This window comes from Pleurodeles waltl, chromosome 6, assembly GCF_031143425.1.
Source record: "Pleurodeles waltl isolate 20211129_DDA chromosome 6, aPleWal1.hap1.20221129, whole genome shotgun sequence".
NCBI lineage: Eukaryota > Metazoa > Chordata > Amphibia > Caudata > Salamandridae > Pleurodeles > Pleurodeles waltl.
Genome location: NC_090445.1, coordinates 1,453,130,846 through 1,453,145,568, shown reverse-complemented (window position 1 = coordinate 1,453,145,568; position 14,723 = coordinate 1,453,130,846). Strand labels below are relative to the sequence as shown.

At 44.2% G+C, this 14,723-nt stretch overlaps 1 long non-coding RNA gene across 1 annotated transcript in view; it reads left to right on the top strand.

The window, feature by feature from the left end:
* Positions 1-11,821, top strand: part of LOC138300966 (uncharacterized) — a 69,527-nt gene extending 57,706 nt beyond the window's left edge. Inside the window, exon 3 of the long non-coding RNA XR_011205047.1 lies at positions 11,550-11,821. This is a non-coding gene — a long non-coding RNA (uncharacterized lncRNA). The remainder of the gene's footprint in view (positions 1-11,549) is intronic.
* Positions 11,822-14,723: the final 2,902 nt, after the last annotated feature.

Sequence of the window (14,723 nt, the reverse complement as noted above, 5' to 3'; positions counted from 1 at the left end):
ATCATTTTATAGCCAAGAGTACACTTATGGACGTGAGAAGGGTTTTACATTCTTTGAGGTAAAACCAAGCCCATAGTAGACATCCAAATGTTGAACACAGTGCATTTGAGTGGGTCCATGAATTTCAAGTTTGTCACCCGGTAAAACGATTTTAAACATAGGCAGCATTAATGATAAAACCAGATCTAATAATTCACTTTAGACAACATTTTTTGTATGTGGGTAGTATTACAATATAATTCATCCTGTCCCCGTGTCAGAAATATTTGTGTTACATACCATGTGTTTGCAAGTTCTCATGATTTGTTTTAAAATATCTAGGCCCACTTCCTGACCTCCTGGTCTAGGTAGTTTCAAAATGGTGTGGATGTTTGCAACAATTAAAGCCAAACTCACCCCAGATGTATTATCCATCCATGTTTAACAGAATGCCTATATGGTTAGTGTTAGAAATGGGGTCTTTGGTTGGCAGTCAGGTTACCCCCTGTTCAAGCAAGGACCCTCACTCTAGTCAGGGTAAAAGAGAATCACCCTCAGCTAACCCCTGCTTACCCCTTGGTAGCTTGGCAGAGCAGTAGGCTTAACTTCAGAGTGCTAGGTGTAAAGTATTTGTACCAACACACACAGTAACTTAATGAAAACACTACAAAATGACACAACACAGGTTTAGAAAAATAGGAAATATTTATCTAAACAAAACAAGACCAAATCAACAGAAATCCTCAATACACAAGTCAAGTTATTCATAAAAATGCAAAAACAGCCTTTAAGTTGTTTTAAACACACACTAACACTGTTAGCGTGAAAATTTACCTTGGGTGCGTCAAAAATAACCCTGCACGGGCGAGTGTGCGTCAAAAAGGGCTTGCGATGCATTGATTCCACTCACGAGTGGGACCTTGCATCGTTTCTCCTTTCGTCGGGTCGGGCACATTGTTTCTTCTCTCCGCAGGAGAGCAATGCGTTGATCCGGTAAGCACTCTCGGGTCTGGGCAGGCCTTGCTTTGTTTTTACATGCCCAGCGGTACTGCGTCGGAAATCCAGCCGCACGATGATCCCAAAACCACGCAGCGTGGGTTGCGATCTCCCAGCCTCCGTCAGCGATGCTTTGTGTCGTTTCTCCTGCTCCATGCGTCGTTTCCGATGAGCCTCGATTTTCAGCCACGGAGCTGGGGGCGCGTCGTTTCTTCACCCGCAGATCGGAGTCTTGTCGATCTTTTCCCGCACAGCGCTCTGTGCGTGAATATTCTTTTCTTTAGGCTGCCAGCTTCTCCTTTCAGGGTCCCAGGAACTGGATGGGCACCACAGGGCAGAGTAGAAGTCTCTCCAGAGACTCCAGGTGCTGGCAGAGAGAAGTCTTTGCTGTCCCTAAGACATCAAACAACAGGAGGCAAGCTCTAAATCAAGCCCTTGGAGAGTCCTTCTCAAGATGGAAGGCACATAAAGTCCAGTCTTTGCCCTCTTACTCTGGCAGAAGCAGCAACTGCAGGATAGCACCACAAAGCACAGGCAGGGCAGCTCTTCATCCTCAGCTCTTCAGCTCTTCTCCAGGCAGAGGTTCCTCTTGTTTCCAGAAGGGTTTCTAAAGTCTGTGGGTTTGGGTGCCCTTCTTATACCCAATTTCTCCTTTTCAGTAGGCCTACTTCAAAGTAAAGTCTCTTTTGAATGTGAAATCCTGCCTTGCCCAGGCCAGGTCCCAGACACTCACCAGGGGGTTGGAGACTGCATTGTGTGAGGTCAGGCACAGCCCTTTCAGGTGTGAGTGACCACTCCTCCCCTCCCTCCTAGCACAGATGGCTCATTAGGATATGCTGACTAAACCCCAGCTCCCTTTGTGTCACTGCCTAGTGTGAGGTGCAACCAGCCCAACTGTCAAACTGACCCAGACAGGGAATCCACAAACAGGCAGAGTCACAGAAATGGTATAAGCAAGAAAATGCTCACTTTCTAAAAGTGGCATTTTCAAACACTCAATCTTAAAATCAACTTTCCTAAAAGATGTATTTTTAAATTGTGAGCTCAGAGACCCCAAACTCCACATGTCCATCCGCTCCCAAAGGGAATCTACACTTTCATCAGATTTAAAGGTAGCCCCCATGTTAACTTATGAGAGGGACAGGCCTTGCAACAGTGAAAAACGAATTTAGCAATATTTCACTGTCAGGACATATAAAACACATTACTATATGTCCTGCCTTAACCATGCACTGCACCCTGCCCTTGGGGCTACCTAGGGCCTACCTTAGGGGTGTCTGACATGTAAGAAAAGGGAAGGTTTAGGCCTGGTTTAGGCCTGGCAAGTGGGTACACTTGCCAAGTCAAATTTACAGTTAAAACTGCACACACAGACACTGCAGTGGCTGGTCGGAGACATGATTACAGAGCTACTTATGTGGATGGCACAACCAGTGCTGCAGGCCCACTAGTAGCATTTGAATTACAGGCCCTGGCACCTCTAGTGCACTTTACTAGGGACTTACTAGTAAACCAAATATGCCAATCATGGATAAACCAATTACATACACATCTTGTAAAGGAGCACTTGCACTTTAGCACTGGGTAGCAGTTGTAAAGTGCCCAGAGTAACAAAAACAGCAAAATCAGAGTCCAGCACACATCAACAACCTGGGGAACAGAGGCAAAAAGTTCAGGGAGACCACGCCAAGGATGAAACGTCTAACAGTTAGAAATTGTCACCTGATTCAATGACTTGAACAGTAATGGACAGGAATAAATCAATACATCTATACCTGTTTGGTCATTGCGTACTTTAAGTTTATCTCTTGTGGTACTCTTTCAGTTTGCCTAATATTTAGGCACCACAAATAGTTCTGTTTTGAATTGTAGGAACAAAAGTATCCTGGTGGCTCAGGCAGGTGATAGTAGAGACTCAATGTGACTTGTCCAAGTATTGATGTTTTGTAAATTTTTCTAAAATGGACATTCTTGAGAGCACACATTTATACAGATAGTCCCTTTCCAGTACATTTTATTTTTTCAGTCTGACTAAGCAATCAGTCTTCTCAAGATAGTCTGTCATATATTTAGCCACGACCCTAACAGTATTAGATTTTGCCGTTCAAACATAGACACAGAGGTGGAAGGAGTGACAAATGGCAAAGGGAGTGAGACAGACTGGTGCCAACAATGATTGCTCACTGGTGCCATTCTCTCTATTGAAAATTGGGTTCCACTGGGGAACGTCTAGATGGTTAATAGGTAGAATAGAACCTACACAAACTTAAAAGCACTTCTTACTTGCTTCATCACCTGTGGACTGAAAAGTGTTTGCCAAAACTTGGAGAACTGATTGAATCACCAGAGCTTGTGTACTTTTTGTGCTGCCAATTAATACCTGTGTCTCCGTTTCTGATTGTTGATCAAGTCTATTTAATCCTTGTTAATGGCGGTGGATCCCGGTCCCCTGCGACCACAGGGGACCAAAGGACCGGTAAAGCAAAAGCAGATACAATCTTAGGAAGATATAACAAATCCGAAATTGAATCCATGTAAGGCCAGAAAAGAGTTGGACTCTAAAATGTGAAGCTCAGAAAAATACCTTTCAAACCTTAGGAAGAATAGCAGAGAAAACACTCCACTCACGGAGGAGATAACTCAAAGCTTTATGCTGAGGGCACAGAAGGACCAAGACTCTACTGTCACATGCTTGTTTAATTCTCTACTGCAACTATGGTCATCGGGCAACAGATTGAAAATAAGCAATGTAAATGAGAGAAAACAATTGAGCAAACCCTTCTGAGAAAATTGCAAATTTGCTAAATGGCCTTTAATATTCTACTCAAGAAATGCAATACCCAAAACAGAAATGGGCACAGAAAAAAACTGAATTAATCTGAGAACCTTGCCTCCTGGTTAGGCCTGTGGAATTACTTGATACTGATAGAGAGCATTGTCCTAATTGGAATAACCCTTCACTATGTGTTCACATGAAGTCAGTCTGAGGTCAGTTAATCCTCATCAGGCTCCTTCCCTGATCTTCTCCAACTAGACTAATATTTTCTCTGCATTATAGACCATTTGAGAGTCGACAAGGAGATACCAATTCTGTGGATTCAGTGGACACATATAGACGTTTGTCCTAAAACTGTACATATCCTTAGCTTTGTTTTCACCATCACAAGCTAACCTCTCTGCGGGTCTTCTGTTGAGCCAGTTCAAGCTTTTGAAACCACTCCTGACACTGTCTGCGACCCGGAACTGGGTGCGTGTTTTGAATTCTATGTCAGGACCGGAGGCTCAGATTATGCTTCTCTTTCCATGCTTTATTTTTAACAGCAGCCAATGAAAACCATGGAAAGTAAAAAACTACATTTCCCAACATTAGTAATATCACGTGATGAACCATAGAGGAGGAAGCCTATAAAGTGTTGCATCACACCCAGCCACTACTCTTTCTTTGCTGCTTCGCAGCCAGTTAAGTGGTTTTCCCTTTTTTTTCATGATTACATATCTTTAATTAAATTGTGGTATGAGCGGTATATTCCCTCCTTATAAAGCGTCCTTTGGATCGCTTTTGCTTCGGTGGGGTGGGAGCAGGGGAGCGAGGACTCGCGCGTTCCACGCAGTCCTCTGTTTATAGCCGGTGTGGTGCCAAATTTTATTGCCTTATTTGATTTATGACTCGTGCTCTACGCGAGTGCGTGGTCCAGAGCTGTGCAGCACATGTGCACGCCTCCCGAAGCGTTATTCTGCCTCGGAGACTGCTGCGTGTTACACAGCTCTTCCCCGGGGGCCTGATTTCACTCGCGTCCCGAGCGCTTCCTGCCGGGCCGAGTTTGAAGTGTTTACTTTGCCCCAGGGGGCCCCCTTCAAGTATCGATTGCGCCAGAGTGCGTTTTCTAGCATATTTAAGATTGTTTCAAGGCATTTCTCGCTCGCATGAGCGTTTACCCTCCAGGAGTCTCTCCTTCATTTGATTTAAGCGCAAGAGCGCTATTTATTACTATATTCCTTATTTTCACCGGCTCAGCTCCCCACCTACACCCCAGTGCCTGGACACTGGGGTTAAAATAAATTATTATTCAGGCTGGGCTTGCTTACAAGGGTGTAATTAACTCTTTACAGGGCAGCTCCCTCCACGTCCTATTTGTTTTGTGTTTTTCTGCCCTATTTTTTGCCTCACCTGTCTATACTGCTTCTTTGGAGCCTCTTCTGCTGTTCAACAGTATGGCTGGCTATGATGATCAAGCCGAGGAATTGTATTATCTTGAGGACAATTCTGGTCCTTTTGACCAGGATTTAGTGTATGCTCTTGACGCAGGAGTGCGCCATTCAGTCAATCAGGCTTTAGCTCAAGCCATTCAACCCATCAAGCACCATCTTTTGGGGTTGGTAGAGCAACAAGGCTGGGTTGCCCCGCCGGCCCCCCAACCCATAGGGGAATCTTCCCTTCCAACTAACACCCAGGCTGCTAAGCAGGTTTCTAACCCGCATGCTGCGGACTTTGAATCCCTTCTAAGAAATATGGCAAGGGAGCATGACTATAATGCAGGATCGCATAAGAAAGCGGTTAGTGACCCAGTTTCCTCTTCTTCTGAGCATTCGTCCGAGCAGGGTGATGACCCCCCTCGTAAGCGAAAAAAAAAAGTTCATCACCAAGAGGCACCTGCTCCTAAGGTTCTGACATTCGAACTGGAGGATATTATCCAGCCCAGATCTTCGCTTTGGCTACCACCCCCGGAGGTGGCGGATTATGTGGAAGCCCACATTAGACAGAGCTTTGTCAAGGATATTCGCTCTAGGCTAAGGTCTGAGTGCCCCAGGCCAGATTTTCCCTCCAAGGTTACCGAAACCCCCGAATTAGATCCAACTCTAGTCACTTTCCTCAAGAAATCTGCAAAGGACCCAAAGAAGGGTATTGATCGTGCCTGGCGTGGATGCCAGGATAAACTGTTGGACATTTCCGGTCCCTTAACAAAAATTTTAGAGTTAGCCTTTCAGGCCAAGGAGTCGGGTGAACCGATCGGACATTTTAGTGGGTTGGGCTCAGAGGGCTCTTCTCTTCTTGGGCAATGCCAATTGCACCATATCTTCAGAACGTCGCAGGTCGGTACTGATGAAGCTAGACCCCAAGTTGGCGGACCTCGCTGCATCTGAATCTGGTCCTGTGGCTCAGGGTTTACTGTTTGGATCCCGCTTTATGAAGGAACTGTCCAAGTTTGTTTCCACCTACGCCAGTTTGGACAAGGCACAAGGATCCATCAGGAGAGTGCTATGTCCACTTTTTAGAGGGGCCGGACCATACAGAGGGCGTGCCTTCGGCCGCTTCAACCAACAAGGCCCTCAACGTGGCTTCTACCAGCAAGGAAGAGGAGGTTATCAGGAGTACGATTCCTCCTCTTCTACCTTCTACCCGTCGAGACCAAGATCTGGTTGAGGCAGGTGAGCTTGATTGTAAGTTCAGAGGTAATGCTGGGGGGGCAGAACTCAGTGTTTTTTGGAGGCTTGGCGCCTGATTTCTTCAGATGTTTGGGTCTTAGAGACCGTGCAGGGGTTCAAGCTAGAATTTTACGAGTCCCCACATCAACACTGCCTTCCCAGGCAAGTATATTTTTCCCTTCAAGAGCGCAGTCACATTTCTGCTGAAATTTCAGCTCTAGTAAAGAAGGGCGCCGTTGTCAAAGTTCCTCTTCACCCTTCAGGTTTTGTCAGCCCAGTATTCCTAGTGAACAAGAAAGGTGGCGGTTCTCGCCTGGTTCTAAACTTAAAAGACTTCAACGGTTTTTTGCTATATCGCCATTTCAAGATGGAGGGTATTCATTTGCTGAGGGACGTTCTCCAAGAGGGAGACTGGCTGGTCCGCTTAGATCTAAAGGACGCTTACCTGACCATTCCTATTTTTCCTCCACACCGGAGATTTCTCCAGTTCTATTGGGAGACCGAATACTACGAGTACAACGTTCTCCCCTTTGGTCTGTCTTCGGCCCCTTGGTGTTTCACGAAGGTAAGGCGCCCAGTCGTGGAATTCCTTCGCTCTCAAGGGGTCCGGTTAATAATTTATCTAGACGACATTCTGATCATGGCTCAAGACTGAGACCTTCTGTTGTCCCATCTGGAATGTTCAGTGTCTCTACTTCAGAGTCTGGGTTTCATTATCAATGCCCAGAAATCCATTCTGGATCCCTCTCAACGGATAGACTTTCAGGGTTTCCAGATAGACTCGATACAATCTCTATTGATTCTCCCCCCCGGGAAGATTCATTCAATCAAGAGAGAGTTGAGGTCTCTATTATCCAAACAGACTGTATCATTGAGGGCGATTGCTCGCATGGTGGGCCTACTTTCTTCTTCGATTCAGGCGATTTTCCCAGGTCCCTTGCATTACCGAGCCCTTCAACGTTTGAAGATATCTCATCTTCAGAAAGGTCTCAGTTATGCGGATCAGGTTCCCCTATCCGAGGAGTCCCGTTCAGAGATGAATTGGTGGTTGGATCATATGGAAGCATGGAACGGCAGGGCCATCTTCAGCTCTTATCCAGACGTAGTGATAGAGTCCGACGCCAGTCGTTGGGGCTGGGGAGCCCGGTGCGGATCAGTGTCCACGGGAGGCAGATGGTCCAGCACGGAGTTGGATCTACACATCAATTGTCTGGAACTCCTAGCCGGCTCATTTGCAATCAAGAGTCTTTCTCCCATCAGAGCGAACTGCTGTATTCTCCTTCGCATGGACAATATCTCGGCTGTGAGATATGTCAACAAGTTGAGGGGAACTCGTTCCCACATTTTAGCGGAGATAGCCAAGGAGTTTTGGCACTTTTGCCTTCAGCACAGGATTTCAGTTGTGGCAGAGTACCTTCCGGGGGCCAACAATTTGGTGGGGGACTGGAACTCTCGTCACCTGAGAGACTTCAGCGATTGGAGGTTACATCCCAGAGTTTCCAGAGCTCTTTCTGCACGGTGGGGTCCTTTCTCAATAGACCTGTTTGCGTCTCGTCTCAACCGACAGATAAAACACTTTTTCAGTTGGAGACCAGATCCAGAAGCATTAAAGACGGATGCCTTTCTTCAGGACTGGTCTCAGGAGCAGAGTTATGTTTTTCCTCCATTCTTAATGATTCCCAGGGTCTTGGCTCAAATCAGACGTCAGCAAGCGGAGTTGGTCATGGTGACTCCTCCTTGGGGATCCCAAGCTTGGCTCCCGTTGGCAATGGAGTTGAGTTGCGATCATCCGATCCTTCTTCCCTTCTGGGAGAATCTTCTCCAGGACCCTCAGGGTCTGTGGCATCCATTAATCCTGTCGGGCCAGCTATCCCTCGTGGCTTGGCGTCTTTCAGGGAAAGATGGAGCATCCCAGGGCTTTCGCAAGAGTCTTCCGAGTTCATTGCAGGTTCCTGGTCCTCCAGTACTCACAAGAGATACGCTTCGGCTTGGAAGCGATGGAGCTTTTGGTGTAGTTCTCGGAGTGCGGATCCTTCTTCAGCAGGTTGCTGTCTGGTCTTAAATTTCCTTTCTTCTCTAGCGGCATCAGGTCTGGCTTATCGCTCTATCAATAACTATCGGTCTGCTATTTCAGCAGGCCACTCTCCTGTGGAGGGTAAACCCATTGGCGAGTCCCCAATTGTGTGCAAATTAATGAGGGGTATCAGATTGGCCAACCCCCCTTGCCCTCGTTATTCTTCCCTTTGGGATGTTAATGTTATACTTCTTCTTGGCCATCTAATAGATTTTTTGTCTAGAAAACTGTTACCTGCTAAACTCACTATGTTATTATGTTTAATCTCCTGTAAGAGAATCTCAGATGTCAAGGCGCTGGATTTGGCTGGGTGAGTTTTTTTTCCCAGATGGGGTCTCCTTTTCTATTTCACGTAGAACTAAATGCAATCTGAAGACTGTTTCTTATCTCTGTTTTGTGGACAATCCCAACCTTTGTGTGGTGCAGTGCCTCAAGGCTTACGAGGTGAGTACAGAAGAGTTTTGTTCTGATATGGGAGGGCAATTGCTTATTTCTTTAGTTAAACCTTATCATCCTGTTTTGTCAGCCACCCTCGCTAGGTGGGTACGTTGGGTGCTGAGTGAAGCAGGCATTGATATTTCTAGATTTGGTGCTCATTCTGCCAGAGAAGTCTTTGGCTTTGGGTTCTCGTTTAGAGGACATTTTAAAGGCAGCAGACTGGTCTTCCCTTTCGACTTTTAAAACGTTTTATTATAAACCTATTGTTGACATTGCATCTGTGGTGGTGAATCAGCTTTGAACAAGCATAATCTGAGCCTCTGGTCCTGACATAGAATAAAAAAAAATCTAGCATTCGCGCTAAGAATTTTTCAATTCTATTAAGGACAAGGAGGCGAGGATTATCCGGCCGCACTGTTATATATGTTTTGTGGTACATATTATTTTCATTAATTTCATGTACAAGTTACTGTATTTCAGTGCTATCCCACCCTGTTTAGTAATTGTTATAAGAATCTACTATGATATTCAGTTTTTATGGCCTGAAGTTTTTCCCTTTTTCCTAGGAAATGATGAGAAATAGTTTGTCCATTCTGATATCGATCTACTTCCAGTCAAGTGGGATTCCAGTTCTTCTGTTTTCAGGATTTTCGTTTTCAAGTTCATGTTAAGACTTTGGTTTTTTCTGTTGCGAATTTTGGACAAAGAAGGAGGAGTGGCTGGGTGTGATGCAACACTTTATAGGCTTCCTCCTCTATGGTTCATCACGTGATATTACTAATGTTGGGAAATGAAGTTTTTTACTTTCCATGGCTTTCATTGGCTGCTGTTAAAAATAAAGCATGGAAAGAGAAGCATAATCCTCGCCTCCGTGTCCTTAATAGAATTGAAAAATTCTTAGCGCGAATGCTAGAAATTATTTTACTCCTTCTTTATTCCATGTTCCCCTTAGCTTTTGTAACTAGACAAATTTCCGCCCATCCTCAGACCTACTTTGTGCAAGCAGCTCTGCAGTCCATTAATCACAGGCTTTCCAATACAGATCCATAGGATCACTTAGGTTTCCTAACTTTACTTATCCTCCTGTAGACTTGCATCAGCTGCCATTGGCAACTTTTGCTGCAAAGATCCCTTTCCTTTTAACTGGTGGTGTTTAACCACATGTTCTGCAATCTGTGCTCTTTCTTTAGTTTTGTCCTGCAGTGGCTTTAAAAAGAGGGATCTCAGAGCACGTTTATAGGTAAAAAAGAATACTCACTTTAAGTAATATCAACGAAAACGTAAAAATGTGCAATGCGTCACAATTATACTGCGAAGCGCTGGGTTTATTGTGCAAGTCTTAAAAACCGACTTTAATGAGCACTCGAACTAAACATCATACTGAAGAGGAAATGTCTTTCAGTAGTCCTTCAAAGGCCCGGCTTTCTTGTTTATTGTTTGAGCAGCCATTTTGCAACCAGAAAGGGTCTGGTAGTCCAAACTTCATTCTGTTACGAGCTTACGCGAAAACTGTGTCAAGGAAGCAGTATCCGGAAAAACGCGCAAACCTGCACGTCCTGAATTTGACAAAGTATAACTTTTTTGCAAAATTTGAAATTAAATCGAATATTATTTGTATCCGAATATAAATATCAGCAAAGTGTTTGATGCTGCATTTTGCATTTTTTTTTTTTTAAACAAACTCTAGTTTCACCGAAATTTCCGTATTAGCTTCTAGAGACCTTACAAAACTGGTCCCAGCATTCCTCTTGCAATCTTACAAGAAATATTAGCCGAATTTAACCAGGAAATGTTTTTTTCTATAGCAATGTTTATTTTTGGACAGGGTTTCCCCTCAAAGCACTCAAGTGAAGTATGGCACAAGTGACTGCTGTGCCAACTAATTCCGGACTCTCGTTTTCACAAAAGTTGCATGTACATCTTTAGAAGAAAGCTGTTTATACGGCATATATATCAAATTATTTGGGGGGTTTATTTTTTTGCCAAAGTTAACACAAGGGTATATTCTTTTATTTGCTTTTTAGCACGTACCACTTGGAGGGATCTTCATTTGCACACGGTTTCTTGGCACAGAGCCAAGCTACAGCCCCGTACATGTGATGTTCTATGTGGCAATTCTGAAAAGAGAATTTCATACTTTGATCCTTTTGATTTTCATTGATTTAGTCAGCTACATACTGTAGTGTTGCTTTGCTGCTGGTATTTGTGGGGATGCTAGTGAAGTGAACTGTATGTACGTATGCGCTCTTTATGTAACACAAACCGAAATAAAAGATAATTGTAGGTACAAAATGGAGATTTGAATTGTATACAGCACTTATTCTGTAATTCAGTTGCAGTCTAGAGAATCATACATTTTGTTAAAATCAGAGAACAAACTTTTTTTTTTTTTGGAACAGGCATTTATTTGGTTCCGTGTTTTGGGGTGTGAGATATAGTGTTTCTGTGCCGTTCATGTTTTTTAAAAGATTGAAATGTTAACCCTGTAATTTCCTGCCATGTAAGTCTTCCTATTAAGGTAGCGCATTTGAGCTGAAGTTTTTTTTCTCAATAGAACAAAGCGCATTTTTACTTCGGAGGCACAGACATTTGTATTATGAATCACTAACAGCTGTGCTGTATCCACCTCCCCCTATAGCTGAGGAACCCACACGCAAGCAAAGACGTCCATCCAGACACCATGCAGGACCTGATGCCAAGACTAAGACTACTGCCAGGAAATGACCCTGTCCTGAACATTCTCCCTTGTCTGTCACTGACACACCCTGTTGACTGTCCACTGTCATGTCTCCATTTCCCCAGGACCCTTTGGATGCTGGTCCTGGACTACCTACAGCTGGGACAACTACTCTGATGATTACACCCACCATGACTCCACTCATCACTCATTGCACTTGTGAATAACATTAAACACCTTTGAGTACAGCTACTGCCTGTGTGTCTTTATTGTAACAAGTAAGATCTTCTGGTGTATAACATGTCACCACAGTCAAACCATTGTCCTGCAAATGTCAGTGAGATAGACAGAAGGGTGAGCAATATGCAGCAAGGTTGCTGGTAGAGCAGACATATTCTGGATACTTGTCAAGGGAGCCACCAGCCAAGACAGTTACCAAAGTTGCACCACACAAATGTCCTGCAAATAGACTGAGACAGGGACAACTATCACAACAGGAGTCAGTGTAGGCCACTAATCACACATCCTGGACAATGTTACAATCCCTAGTGTGATCTGGCAGGTGTAATCACTAACCATATGCCCATGTCAGATCTACATTTCCAAGACATCCATACCCAATTGTACTTCTCCTCACTGCTGACAAAACTCAACTAAAGGCATGTGCCACAGTCAGTAACAGTTGGGTCACACATTCTCCCATTGTGGACTGTGAGGATTAATAGCAATACTGATGGCATCACTATCTTGGGTACTACAATTGCAGTTGACAAAGCAATACAGGGAACATAACACATGGACAAAAAATTGCATTAGTGATGTTACACAACAGCAGAGTGAAAATAGCACTGACATTTGAACAGTAATATTTCTTCTGATGGGAAAAATGCCCCGCCAAACCCACCCAGAGGGAGAGCTGCTCTCAACACCTTTACTGATGACAGCCAATAGAATGAGCTATCTCACAAGGCAGACAGGAGTACAGGCCACAAGCAGAACATTTGATACTTGTTTCTCATGGGAAGTATTGTTGAATTAACTCTGCCCTAGAGCCAGCTGCATCGTCATCATCTTCCTCCTACTCACTCACTATGTCCCCTTTAACAGCCACTAGACCAGCTGCCACCTCCTCTAGGTCAGGAGTAGCACATGAACTATCACACCATAAAACATGCACTTGTGAAGGGGGTGATCAAGCATTATTCATATTATTGTTATACAGTAATAACCTAGTTAAGAGCAGTTCCTCCATGGGTTCTACAGTATTCTTAGGGGTGCGTCTTAGTGAAATTAAGGGATTGGGACTCTATCATTTCCCATTGGCTTAAAAGAGGAATCCAGGTATAGAAGGGGTGGCAGCTAGAGGGAGGATGATATTCTGGAAAACCAACAATAATTTGGAAGCTCTTCAAATCCACTGAAGCAATGAGCACCAGAAACACCTTGTGATTGTTATGGCTAGTTGGTTTTAAGCAGCAATTGGTCTCTGCCTCGTATGGGCAAAATAAAAAAGCAACAATTGATTCACATTAGTGCAATTAGAACTATAACTACAAATTGTGTTTGTGGCTCCCTGATATAAATTCTGGAAGGCCTACCATTGTTCTGTGATTGCTTTATGTTTAGGATCTTTTAACCTTAAGGTTGTTCAGGCATTGTATATCAGAAGTGCCCTTTTCTGGAAACAATTAGTACTGTTTTTATTTTAACATTTATTCCTATGGGGTGCTATTTTATATTTCTTTCTGTGTGGTGCTATTTTATATTTTAGAACTGCTGTTTGTGAGTAGCAATGGTCTTACACTGTTGTGGATGTGTGTTTGCATTAGCATATCCGTCCATAAACTAGGAAAGACAGGGGCGGTCGTCTCTGCCTTTAGGTTTGTGAATTGCATTTTGTAGTACCAGAGTAGTATTACTGCAGTTTGTGAATAATCCTATTGTAACTAAATTAATTAACTTGGGGGAGATGTCTGAGATCTAAGGCAATGAGCAGCAGACTTTTTCAAAGTACATATCTGCAGCCAAAACAGTAAATCATTTCCAAAGCCTGCTGAAAAAGGGGGATGATTTAACTGTGGAAAAAAATTTCAAATAAAAAATCATTATACCTTACCGTTATCACCACAGAAACTGAAAAAGAAGAGACGGATTCTACTTTGCTGGTAGAGGGGAACAATCCGTTGAGAGCTATATTGATAAAGCTATTGCTGCTAGCCAAACGAGGGACCTCTCAGAGATACAGGAACAGAAAGTAAGCAGTCCACGTTTAAAGTCTTCTGTTGTGCGTAGTGTGCTGACAGTGAGTGTTACACAGCAATGAGACTACCGGATTTATATTTGGCAGAGGGTATCTCTTTAACAAAGACATTTAAAGGTATAATAAGATTTCACGGTGAGAGGCTTATGCTGACTGGAACCCAGCCCGGGGTGGGACTTCATCCCCCAGGCTCCTCTTCTCTGTCTGGGCTATAAAACAACACGCCTCTTACTTCGCGTGGGACGACGAGAGGCTTTTGCTGACTGGAACCCAGCCCGGGGTGTGACTTCATCCCCCCGGCTCCTCTACTCTGTTTGGGATATAAAACAACGCGCCTCTTACGCTGTGCGGGACGGTGAGAGGCTTTTGCTGACTGGAACCTAGCCCAGGGTGGGACTTCATCCCCCAGGCTCATCTACTTTGTTTGGGCTATAAAACAAAGTGCCTCTTACGCCACGTGGGACGCACCCAGAAGCGTGCCCGGGCGAAGACGGGCCCGTCTTTTCCCAATAGAGGCCAGGCAGGGCATACTCTTTGACTGTATGAAGTAAGTGTACTGAGGATTTAAATTTTGGTGCCACGGGGTTGTAGTGAATCCAAGTTTGTTTTAATGGGATAGCAAGAGTTAGCTTAGCCTCTGGCTTGTAGACTCGTGCCCCCGTCACCTAGTGACTTTTAACCTACTTAGCTTGCTCTGTCTTAGCCCATTTAATTATTTATTTATTCTAAGATGGCTGCCTTGTTTATAGTTAGGCCACTTGTTATGAGTTACATTATCAGTGTCACCGCGCCAAGGCATCAAGATCAAGCACCAAAGACAAACAAACAGTAGGTGTTCACACTTAGGGATTTTCCCTCTCTATACTTTCGAGGGA